The sequence below is a fragment of the Ovis aries genome, chromosome 14 (assembly GCF_016772045.2).
Source record: "Ovis aries strain OAR_USU_Benz2616 breed Rambouillet chromosome 14, ARS-UI_Ramb_v3.0, whole genome shotgun sequence".
Classification (NCBI taxonomy): domain Eukaryota; kingdom Metazoa; phylum Chordata; class Mammalia; order Artiodactyla; family Bovidae; genus Ovis; species Ovis aries.
In genome coordinates, this window is record NC_056067.1 from 63,450,877 (window position 1) to 63,463,871 (window position 12,995).

A 12,995-nucleotide genomic window follows, 5' to 3' on the forward strand; every position below is an offset into this window, starting at 1 on the left:
CTAGCACTTCAATTTATAACACTCTGTGTGCTCAAAGGATGGGGCCAGGTCAGGGTCAGCCTGGTCTTGGTTTACATTGAATTCCTCATAGAGACTGGTCTCGGCAAAGAGGTGCAAGGGGCTCAGGGGAGTGGGAGTGAACAGTCTCTCAGAGAGGATCCTGTGGTTCAAGTGGACGAATATCACATCCTCTGCTGATGGGTCCTGAGAGGAAGGAGATGTGAATGATGGAATGAAATGCGATCTTTGAAGGCTGAAGAATTGGGCATTGGAGGGGCTCGGGCTATGGCAAGGGTTTGGGTGGGAAGATCCACGTCGCCGTTCACTGTTCTGTCTTCCTTGGGCTCTCCTTCCGTGATGGCAACATCTGCGAATGGAAGAGACTCAAGGCTCTTGGCATGGGGGTGTTTCTTCTAGACCTCCATATCTTTGGTGGGGACATCAAAGCCACAAAATGCAGGGGTGTGCCCCAGGATGCTGAGTCTGTTCACTCTACTAAATTAAAAAAAAAAAAATCATCCCATATATAAGCCCAGCCACTGACAGACTCTCTCAGGAATCTGTGCAAACCCATGGAGCCCATCCTACATCTTTTCTTATGGACCATCCTCTAATGCATATTAGTAGATTCCCAAGATCATAAAAGGGAGAGGAACAGATGGCTGTGATTGAAGGGACGAACAGGGCTTGGAATGTCCCTGGTGGCCCACGGATTAAGAGTCAAACTTCCAGTTCAGGGAGCATGGGTTCTATTTCTGGTGGGAGAACTGAGATCCCACATGCCTTGAAGCAACTATCCTCAGTGCTGCAACTGCTGAGCCCGCGAGCTCTGGAGCCTCCAAATGCACCCAGCACTGCAATGAGGATCCCTCATGCTGCAGCTGAGACCTGAGGCAGCTAAGAACAAATTAACACATATTCTCTTTAAAAGAACAGGGTTCCATGGTTCTCTGGAAGATATTGCCTCAGGGATTACAACAATGGAAATCAGTTTTCAACCTACTGGAATAGAAAACGCCATTCTCTGTTATGAGCCCAGCTGCCCCTGGGTCAGATGACGCTGTGCTTTCCTCCTTCAGACTTACGATTGTGGGTAGAACACCAGTGACAGTCTGGCTCTTCATACTTACTTTATGGGTAACCAGTGACAGACAAGAACAGCAAGGAAGATGCTGGTATAGATGAAGACTACGGAGAGCCTAAGGAGAAGGTGCAGCTGGCTGGAGTGGCCTTGAGGAAGCTGTACTTCTGCCAACAAGCCAATGGAAGAAGGTCTGGTTATCCGTTGCATACACCCAGCCCCTATACACAGGAGTTATTGCATCCTTGTGTCAAAGTGTGTCAGCAGCTCTCAACCTGATCAGTATGGTCTCCACTTTCCAGGAGGCACCAAAGCGTCCAGGAGAGATGCTAGCAGGGGATGGAGTAAGGAGGCCATGCAAGACCAGAAGTGGTCTGAAACCAGGTCCCCCGGGCTCCCATGCACTTTTTCTCTGCTGGCCGCATTACAAGGCATGGTGTTTTTTTCACGAATGGGGACAGTTTTAATCCTCCATATATTTCCTTCCACATCTACATAAACCTGGAATGGAATCCTCAAGAAGACACCACTTCTGTTTCTGAACTGTGGAATGTTTAGTTCATAAAACACTAGCAGAGGAATAGTGCATACTGAAGGTGCTCCATAAATTCCTCCTGTTGCTCCCCATCCTTCCCCAAATACACTGGTGGAGTGAGGATGAGCAGCTCCCTTAAGCATGGGGTCAAGTCATTCTTCCTCGTTTGTTCAATTTAGAAATCCCCAATCCGAGAGAATTAGAAACTCAGTGACCCCTCTAGTTCTAGATAGACCAAGATATCAAAAGCTGATGTGACAGGGACTTTGAGGAGCCCAAAGTCACAGAACTGGGAGGTGGTAGAACCAACACTCACACAGGAACCCTCTGTCTTCTCAGAAATTTTCTGAGATAGGAGATCGTCTTGCTTACCTTCTCTGGTGTGTGGATCCATGGGTGATGGGCAAGTGCTTGTACTGGATCCTAGGGGGAAAAAGGCAGAAGCGGTGAACAGTAACCTTCCTTGCCCCATCAAAGGAGGACTCTTGTTTCTGGAAGGTTCACCTCCTGCCTGTCCTTGACTCTGTCATCCTCTAGAGCACTGATGGGGGAGGGGATAGCTTCTGGTCCCTCACTGTGATGGCATTGAGTAGACCCTCCATCGCAGGAGAAGAGATGGTGGAAGGAGGTGGGAAGTATATGCCTGGTGATGAGAAACATCTGTAAGCAAGAGATATCCTCTCTGCTCCGGGAATGAGTATCAAAGCTCCTTAATGGGAAAATCACCTGTATGTCAGAGGTGCTACTGGGAAAACACTAAGAGCAAGGGCACGATGCAATCTTGGATCCTCCTGAATGAGCCCAGCCTCTCCTCCTCCTGGGTCTACCCTGACCCTTTTCTTTATTTGTCTGGATAGACAGGACTCTGCTGTGGAGCATCGATACAGGAGGTGGAAGAGGGTTGAGATGCCATCTACCATTTCTCTTCCTCTCTGGTTCTCATTGCCTCCTTTTCTCCAGAAGCCCTAAGGTCCCCTGACGCCAGCACGCAGACCCTGAGAAAGAGCTCAGTAATACAGTAAGATCATTCGAAAAGGCAAATGGCCTTCTTGACACCACAATGTGATTTAGTGTATTATAAAGCACGGGACTCTTTCTGCGTTATCCAGGCAAGAATGCTGGAATGCGTTACCGTTTCCTCCCCCAGGGGACCACGTTTTGTCGGGACTCTTCAATATGACCCGTCAGGCTTGGGTGGCCCTGCATGATTGGCTCATAGCTTCCCTGAGGTACAAATGCCCCTTCACCACTACAAGGCTGTGATCCATGAGGAGGAGATAGTGAAGGTCAGAGGAGTCTGTCATGCTGCAGTCCACAGGGTGACAAAGGGTTGGACACAACATAGCTACTGAACAGGAAGAACAAAGCAGGGACCAGGAAGAGGTTCCTCACCTGTGACAGACAGGAACAGTGGGTCGCTGGAGTCTGACCACGAGTAGGGAGAGTGAGTGAAAGAGCCGTAGCACCTGTAGACCCCACTGTGGGCTGGGGTCTCAGGACCCAGAGGGAACTCTGCCTGGAGTGCTCTGTGGGGTCCCCGCCCTCCAGCAAGGAGCCGCCCAAGGTCCTGCCCCTCCCTGAGCAGATGGAACTGGTCAAACGCACTCTCAGAGCTGCAGACCAAGGTCACATTCTCCCTTCACCTCACCACTGGGTCCCCCTGGGCTGAGAGAGAGGGTTTCTTGCACAGACCTGGAAGGAGGAGACCTTGATCTTAGAGTACATAGTAACTCTAGTCCTAAACAGAGGACAAAAGCCCGGAGTGTGCAACAAGAGAGGCACTGTAATGAGAAGGCCGCCCATGGCCAGGAGAGAAAGCCCCACAGCAAGGGATACCCGGCACAGGGAAAACTTCAGAAATAACTTTAAATATGGAGTGTCATTTAAATACTCTTGAACAAATTAATAATTTATTTTATTTTATTTTTTAATTTTTTTATTTTCACTTTATTTTACTTTACAATACTCTATTCGTTTTGCATACGTTGACATGAATCCACCACAGGTGTATGGCGCTCCCAAACCTGAACCCCCCTCCCACCTCCCTCCCCACAACATCTCTCTGGGTCATCCCCTTGCACCAGCCCCAAGCGTCCTGTATCCTGATCTGACCTAGACTGGCGATTCGTTTCTTCCCTGATAGTATACATGTTTCAATGCCATTCTCCCAAATCACCCCTCCCTCTCCTTCTCCCTCAGAGTCCAAGTCTGCTCTACACATCTGTGTCTCTTTTGCTGTCTCGCATACAGGGTCATCATTGCCATCTTTCTAAATTCCATATATATGTGTTAGTATACTGTATTGGTGTTTTTCTTCTGGCTTACTTCACTCTGCATAATCGGCTCCAGTTTCATCCATCTCATTAGAACTGATTCAAATGTGTTCTTTTTAATGGCTGAGTAATACTCCATTGTGTATATGTACCACAGCTTTCTTATCCATTCATCTGCTGATGGACATCTAGGTCATTTCCATGTCCTGGCTATTATAAACAGTGCTGCGATGAACATTGGGGTACATGTGTCTCTTTCAATTCTGGTTTCCTCGGTGTGTATGCCCGGCAGTGGGAATACTGGGTCATAAGGCAGTTCTATTTGCAATTTTTAAGGAATCTCCACACTGTTCTCCATAGTGGCTGTACTAGTTTGCATTCCCACCAACAGTGTAGGAGGGTTCCCTTTGCTCTGCACCCTCTCCAGCATTTATTGCTTGCAGACTTTTGGATCGCAGACATTCTGACTGATGTGAAGTGGTACCTCATTGTGGTTTTGATTTGCATTTCTAATAATGAGATGTTGAGCATCTTTTCATGTGTTTGTTAGCCATCCGTATGTCTTCTTTGGAGAAATGTCTATTTAGTTCTTTGGCCCATTTTTGATTGGGTCATTTATTTTTCTGGACTTGAGCTGCACAAGTTGCTTGTATATATTTGAGCTTAGTTGTTTGTCAGTTGCTTCATTTGCTATTATTTTCTCCCATTCAGAAGGCTGTCTTTTCACCTTGCTTATATTTTCCTTTGTTGTGCAGAAGGTTTTAATTTTAATTAGATCCCATTTGTTTATTTTTGCTTTTATTTCCAGAATTCTGGGAGGTGGATCATAGAGGATCCTGCTGTGATTTATGTTGGAGAGTGTTTTGCCTATATTCTCCTCTAGGAGTTTTATAGTTTCTGGCCTTACGTTTAGATCTTTATTCCATTTTGAGTTTATTTTTTTGTGTGCTGTTAGAAAGTGATCTAGTTTCATTCTCTTACAAGTGGTTGACAAGTTTTCCCAGCAGCACTTGTTAAAGAGGTTGTCTTTTCACCATTGTATATTCTTGCCTCCTTTGTCAAAAATAAGGTGTCCATATGTGTGTGGATTTATCTCTGGGCTTTCTATTTTGTTCCATTGATCTATATTTCTGTCTTTGTGCCAGTACCATACTGTCTGGATGACTGTGGCTTTGTAGTAGAGCCTGAAGTCAGGCAAGTTGATTCCTCCTGTTCCATTCTTTCTCAAGATTGCTTTGGTATTTGAGGTTTTTTGTATTTCCATACAAATCTTGAAATTATTTGTTCTAGTTCTGTGAAAAACATCTCTGGTAGCTTGATAGGGATTGCATTGTATTTCTGGATTGCTTTGGGCAGTATACTCTTGTTGACTACATTGATTCTGCCGATCCATGAACATGGTATATTTCTCCATCTATTAGTGCCCTCTTTGATTTCTTTCATCACTGTTTTATAGTTTTCTATATATAGGTCTTTGGTTTCTTTAGGTAGATATATTCCTAAGTATTTTATTCTTTTCGTTGCAATGGTGAATGGAATTGTTTCCTTAATTTCTTTTTCTACTTTCTCAGTATTAGTGTATAGGAATGCAAGGGATTTCTGTGTGTTGATTTTATACCCTACAACTTTACTATATTCATTGATTAGCTCTATTAATTTTCTGGTGGAGTCTTTAGGGTTTTCTATGTAGAGGATCATGTCATCTGCAAACAGTGAGAGTTTTACTTCTTCTTTTCCAATTTGGATTCCTTTTATTTCTTTTTCTGCTCTGATTGCTTTGGCCAAAACTTCCAGAACTATGTTGAATAGTAGCATTGAAAGTGGGCACCCTTGTCTTGTTCCTGACTTTAGGGGAAATGCTTTCAGTTTTTCACCATTGAGGATAATGTTTGCTGTGGGTTTGTCATAGATAGCTTTTATTATGTTGAGGTATGTTCCTTCTAGTCCTGCTTTCTGGAGTGTTTTTATCATAAAAGGATGTTGAATTTTGTCAAAGGCCTTCTCTGCATCTATTGAGATAATCATATGGTTTTTATTTTTCAATTTGTTAATGTGGTGAATTACATTGATTGATTTGCAGATATTGAAGAATCCTTGCATCCCTGGGATAAAGCCCACTTGGTCATGGCGTATGACTTTTTAATGTGTTGTTGTATTCTGATTGCTAGAATTTTTTTGAGGATTTTTGCATCTATGTTCATCAGTGATATTGGCCTGTAGTTTTCTTTTTTAGTGGCATCTTTGTCAGGTGCTGAGAAAACTGGTCAACCACTTGTAAAAGAATGAAACTAGATCACTTTCTAACACCACACACAAAAATAAACTCAAAATGGACTAAATATCTAAACATAAGACCAGAAACTATAAAACTCCTAGAGGAGAATATAGGGAAAACACTCTCTGACATAAATCACAGCAGGATCCTCTATGAGCCACTCCACAGAATTCTGCAAATAAAAGCAAACATAAACAAATGCGATCTAATTAAAATTAAAACCTTCTGCACAACAAAGGAAAATATAAGCAACGTGAAAAGACAGCCTTCTGAATGGGGGAAAATAATAGCAAATGAAGCAACTGACAAACAACTAAGCTCAAAAATATACAAGCAACTTGTGCAGCTCAAGTCCAGAAAAATAAACGACCCAATCAAAAAATGGGCCAAAGAACTAAATAGACATTTCTCCAAAGAAGACATACGGATGGCTAACAAACACATGAAAAGATGCTCAACATTACTCATTATTAGAGAAATGCAAATCAAAACCACAATGAGGTACCACTTCACATCAGTCAGAATGTCTGCGATCCAAAAGTCTACAAGCAATAAATGCTGGAGAGGGTGTGGAGAAAAGGGAACCTTCCTACACTGTTGGTGGGAATGCAAACTAGTGCAAACACTATGGAGAACAGTGTGGAGATTCCTTAAAAAATTGGAAATAGAACTGCCTTATGACCCAGCAATCCCACTGCTCGGCATACACACCGAGGAAACCAGAATTGAAAGAGACACATGTACCCCAATGTTCATCGCAGCACTGTTTATAATAGCCAGGACATGGAAATGACCTAGATGTCCATCAGCAGATTAATGGATAAGAAAGCAGTGGTACATATACACAATGGAGTATTACTCAGCTGTTAAAAAGAATACATTTGAATCAGTTCTGTTGAGATGGATGAAACTGGAGCTGATTATACAGAGTGAAGTAAGCCAGCAAGAAAAACATCAATACAGTATACTAACACATATATATGGAATTTAGAAAGATGGCTATAATGACCCTGTATGCAAGGCAGCAAAAAAGACACAGATGTGTATAGCGGACTTTTGGACTCAGAGGGAGAGGGAGAGGGTGGGATGATTTGGGAGAATGGCATTGAAACATGTATACTATCATGTAAGAATCGAATCACCAGTCTATGTGTGATGCAGGATACAGCATGCTTGAGGCTGGTGCATGGGGATGACCCAGAGGGATGTTGTGGGGAGGGAGGTGGGAGGGGGGTCCATGTTGGCATCGCATGTACACCCGTGGTGGATTCAGGTCAATGTATGTTGAAACCAATACAGTATTGTAAAGTAAAATAAAGTAAAATAAATAAATAAATAAATAAAAGGAAAAAAAAAAAAGAACATATATGAGAGTAACTGGGGTTCATGTCTACACTGTTAACATTCAGAAAAATGAAGATTATGACATCTGGTCCCTGCACCTAGAAGCCAAAAGAAAAAAAGTATAATTAGGAGAAAAATGGAAACAGTGACAGTAGCAACATGTGAGCCCCAGAATGTCTTCACTTTAAATGATCCTGACATTTCTTGGTAAAAGAGTCTTGGGCGGTTTAGTTCTAAGCCAGGAGAGACATCACACAGACAGCTCAATGAGCATAAGTCTCTGAGGAGCTTGATTTTCACCCCATTTGCCACCTCACTTCACACCAGGGTCCTCATGGTATTATCCTGTTCAGCCCTCCGCTTGGTTGAGCCAAGCTCCATTGTGCCACCAGTTGATAACTTAAAAGGCACGAGATTCTCAAATCCTTGGCTTTGGTGAAAAGAAGAAAAAAGACAAAACATGCAAATATCGATGGATGAACACAACACGTGCAAAGCCTCCCTGAGCACGTGTTCCCCTGCAGCCCTCAGTGATCTGGAGTGGAATGTCCACTAGAGTTCTCTGTGGTGATGGGACTTTTTAAACATCTGCTCTGTCCACACCATGGCACCTGGCCTCATGACGCTACCGAGCACTTGAAATGCAGTGTGTGTGACTGAAGAACTGAATGCTTTACTTCATATACGTGTAGAGTCCTTGTCTGTACCGCAAGGCTGGGTGAGTACATTATCGACCCGTGCGGATCCAGACTGAGGGGGATATTGTCCTGTTTCTACCCCTGGAACCCCAGCACCCTCAGGGCACATGGCTGGGAAAAGTCTGAGGTTCCTTTCCCGATAGCTCAATGGTAAAGTATCTGCCTGCCAATGCAAGAGGCATGAGAGATGTGGGTTCGATCCCTGGGTCAAAAAGATCCCCTCAAGAAGAGAATGGCAACCCACTCCAGGATTCTTGCTTGGAGAATCCCATGCACAGAGGGGCTTAGTGAGCTACACAACGTCATGGCTTCACAAAGAGTTGGACATGACTGAATCGCCGTAGCACGCAGACATGCAGCCTTATGTGGCAAGTGGCACCACACTGGATATCTCAAAGAGAGTATACTTCATCTCTTTATTTCTCCAACTTGCATTGCTTTGATTATTGTTTCATGGAAAGCATTTTGTTTTAAATAGAGCAGGGTGCACATGTCAGTCTTAATCTTCCAATCTATCTCTCCCCCATCTTTCCCTCTGTAACTCTAAGTTTTTTCCTAAGTCTAGAAGTCTGGTTCTGTCTTGTAAACAAAATCATCCTTGAAAACTGTTACAGAACAGAGGTTTTTTTTTTTTTTAATGGCTTTCTTTTATTTAAAACTGAATAATTTGAAGACTCAACTTGCAAATTTTTATGCTTTATTGGAGTTTTCAAAAAAGTAGAATGATCATGGTAACCTACCCTGTATGTGCAATTGATTAGAATACCCTCTCCCAAAAGGTTAGATAGTTAAAATAGAGTGTTATAATAGCCAGGGCATTACTAAGAGGTGGTGGGATTTTTGAAGATGATCCTATAATTCTTGGACTCCACTCTTATCTTCAGAGCTGCTGGGCTGCTTTGGAGGAGGAGAAGGAGTGCCCACGGAGGAAACCCTTTAAAAGGAGATGTAGCTCTTCAATTGATAGAACTCTGTGTGCTCAAAGGATGGATCCAGGTCAGGGTCAGCATGGTCTTGGTTTACATCGAATTCCTCATGGACATTGGTCTCAGTGAGGAGGTGCAAGGGGCTCAGGGGAGTGGGAGTGAACAGTCTCTCAGAGAGGGTCTTGTAGTTCAAGTGGACGAATATCACATCCTCTGCTGCTGGGTCCTGAGAGGAAGGAGATGTGAAAGACGGAATGAGATGCGATCTTTGAGGCTGGAGCATTGGCCATTGGAGGGACTCGCGCTGTGGCAAAAATTTGGGCTGAGAGGATCCACCTCGTCATTCACTGTTCTGTCTTCCTTGGGCTCTCCTTCCGTGATGGCAACATCTGCAAATGGAAGAGAGTCAAGGTTTTTGAGGTGGGGGCGATTCTTCTAGACCTCCATATCTTTGGTGGGGACATGAAAGCCAAAAATGCAGGGGTGTGCCCCAGGTTCCTGAGTCTGTCTACTCCACTAAATTAAAAAATAAAAATAAACAACAACAACAACAAACAACAACAACAACAACAAAAAACCCTCATATATAAGCCCAGCCACTGATGGACTCCCTCAGGAATCTGTGCAAACCCACAGAGCCCATCCTACATCTTCCGTTATGGACCATCCTCTAATGTGTATCAGCAGATTCCCAAGATCATAAAGGGGATAAGAACAGAGGACTGTGGTTGAAAGGAAGAACAGGGCTTGAAATGTCCCTTGTGGCCCAGGGATTAAGAGTCAACTTTCCAGTTCAGAGAGTGTGGGTTCTATCCCTGGTAGGAGAACTGAGATCCCACATGCCTTGAAGCTACTATCCTCAGTGCTGCAACTGCTGAGCCCACGAGCTCTAGAGCCTTAAACTGCACCCCTGCACCGCAATGAGGATTCATCATGCTGCAGCTGAGACCTGATGCAGCTGGTGAGGGGAGGGAGGAGGGAGGGTGGTTCAGGATGGGGAACATGTGTATACCTGTGGCAGATTCATGTTGATGTATGGCAGAACAAATACAATATTGTAAAGTAGAAAATTAATTAATTAACACATTCATAAAATGAACATGGTTCTATTGTCCTCTGGAAGGTATTCATTCAGGGATTACAACAATGTCAATCAGTTTTTAACCTACAGGAAGTGAAAATGCCATTCTCTGCTATGAGCCCACCTGCCCCTGGGTCAGATGACACTGTGCTTCTCCCCTTCAAACTTATGATTGTGGGTAGAACACCAGTGACAGTTTGGCTCTTCATACTTACTTTGTGGGTAACCAGTGACAGAAAAGAACAGCAAGGAAGATACTGGTATAGATGAAGGCTACAGAGAGCTTAAGGAGAAGGAGCAGCTGGCTGCAGTGGCCTTGAGGAAGCTGTGCTTCTGCCAACAAGCCAAAGGAAGGTCTGGTTATCCATTGCATACACCCTGCCCCTACACACAGGAGTTCTTGTATCCTTGTGTCAAAGTGTGTCAGCAGCTCTCAACCTGATCAGTATGGTCTCCACTTCCCAGGAGGCACCAAAGCATCCAGGAGAGATGCTAGCAGTGGGTGGAGTAAGGAGCCCATGCAAGACCAGCAGTGGTCTGAAACCAGGTCCCCCAGGCTCCCATGAAGTTTTTCTCTGCTGCCCATATGACAAGGCATGGTGCTTTTGCATGAATGGGGACTGCTTTAATCATCGATATATTTCCTGCCTTATCCACATAGACCTGTAATGGAATCCTCAAGAAGACATGACACTTCTATTTCTGAACATTGGAATGTTTCGTTCAGAAAACACTAGCAGAGGAATAGTACATACTGAAGGTGCTCCCTAAAATCCTCCCCTTGCCCCCATCCTTCCCCAAAGATGCTCATGGAGCGAGTGTGAGCAGCTTCCTTAAGCGTGGGGTCAAGTCACTCTGTCTCACTTTGTTCAATGTAGAAATTCCCAATCCCAGAGTATCAGAAAGTCAGTGCCCCCTCTGGTTCTAATACAGACCATGATCTCAAATGCTGACATGACAGGGACGTTGAGGAGCCCAAAGTCACAGAGCTGGGAGGTGGTAGCACCGACACTCAAACCAGAGCCCTCTGTCTCCTCAGAAATTTGCTGAGATAGGAGACTGTCTTGCTTACCTTCTGTGGTGTGTGGATCCATTGTTGATGGGCAAGTACTTGTAGTGGATCCTAGGGGAGAAAAGCCAGAAGGGGTAAACAGGAACCTTCCTCGCCCCACCAAAGGAGGACTCTTGTTTCTGGAAGATTGACCTCCTGCCTGTCCTTGACTCTCTCATCCTTCAGAGCAGTAATGGGGGAGGGGAGAGCCTCTGGTCCCTCACCGTGAATGTGTTGAGTAGATCCTCCATTCCAGAGAAGAGATGGTGGAAGGAGGTGGGAAGGATATGCCTGGTGATGAAAGACAGCTGTAAGCAAGAGATATCCTCTCTGTTCCTGGAATGAGTATCAGTGCTCTTTCATTGGAAAATCACCTGTATGTCAGAGGTGCTACTGGGAAAACACTAAGAGCAAGGGGCCAAGGCAAACTCGGATCCTCCTGAATGACCCCAGCCTCTCCTCCTCATGGGTTTACCCTGACCCTTGTCTTTATTTGTCTGTATAGACAGGACTCTTCTATGGAGCATCGATACAGGAGGTGGGAGAGGGTTGAGATGCCATCTGCCATCTGTCTTCCTCTCTCATTCTCATTGCCTCCATTTCTCCTGAAGCCCTAAGGTCCCCTGACGCCACCATGGAGACCTTGAGAAGGAGCTCAGTGATACAGTAAGATATCACAGGAAAAGCCAAATGGTCTTCTTGACACCACAATGTGACTTACTGTATTGTAAAGCATGGGACTCTTCATGGGTTCTCCAGGCAAGAATGCTTGAATGTGTTGCCATTTCCTCCTCCAGAGGACCACGTTTTATCAGGACTCTTCACTATGGCCCATCAGGCTTGCGTGAACATGCACGACTGGCTCATAGCTTCCCTGAGGTACGAAGGCCCCTTCACCACTACAAGGCTGTGATCCATGAGGAGGAGATAGTGAAGGACAGAGGAGTCTGTCCTCCTGCAGTCCATGGGGTCAGAAAGAGTTGGACACAACGTAGCGACTGAACAGGAACAACAAAGCATGGGCCAGGAAGAGGTTCCTCACCTGTGACAGACAGGAACAGTGGGTCGCTGGAGTCTGACCACGAGTAGGGAGAGCGAGTGAAGGAGCCGTAGCACCTGTAGACCCCGCTGTGGGCTGGGGGTCCCAGGACCCAGAGGGAACTCTGCCTGGAGTGCTCCACGGGGCCTCGCCTTCCAGGCTGCGAGGGCCCAAGATTCTCCCCCTCCCTGAGCAGATGGAACTGGTCATAGGTGCTCTCTGGAGCTGTAGACCAAGGTCACGTTCTCCCCAGACCTCACTACGGGGCTCCCCTTGGACTGGGAGAGGGTTTCTTGGACAGACCTGGAAGGAGGAGAGGCACTTTCATGAGACAGGCTCTTCCCGAATCCCATGTCCTTCAGCCCTGAACTGAGAATTCACACCCGCGGTCCCTCTCAACTCTCTCTCTCTCTTGCTCTCACTCTCCTATTCTCCCTGTCTCTCTCCTACTTTCTCTCTCTAGGTCTCTGAAATTGCCTCCTCCTAATTTTTTTCCTCCTTGATTTTTTTTAACTCTCCCTACTTCTCCTTGGATTGTTTGATTTGATCTGTCTTCTTTCATTCTGAGGCTCTCATTCTCTACCTCGTCTCAATCTTTAAGCATTATTCATCTATTCTATTATCTGTCTATATCTCCATCCACCGTTCCATCTACCCATCTTATCATCTATCTATATATCCACCCATGTTTC

At 45.1% G+C, this 12,995-nt stretch overlaps 1 pseudogene; it reads right to left on the reverse strand.

Moving 5' to 3' along the window:
* On the reverse strand, positions 1 to 12,541 carry LOC114117932 (killer cell immunoglobulin-like receptor 3DL1; annotated as a pseudogene).
* Positions 12,542 to 12,995: the final 454 nt, after the last annotated feature.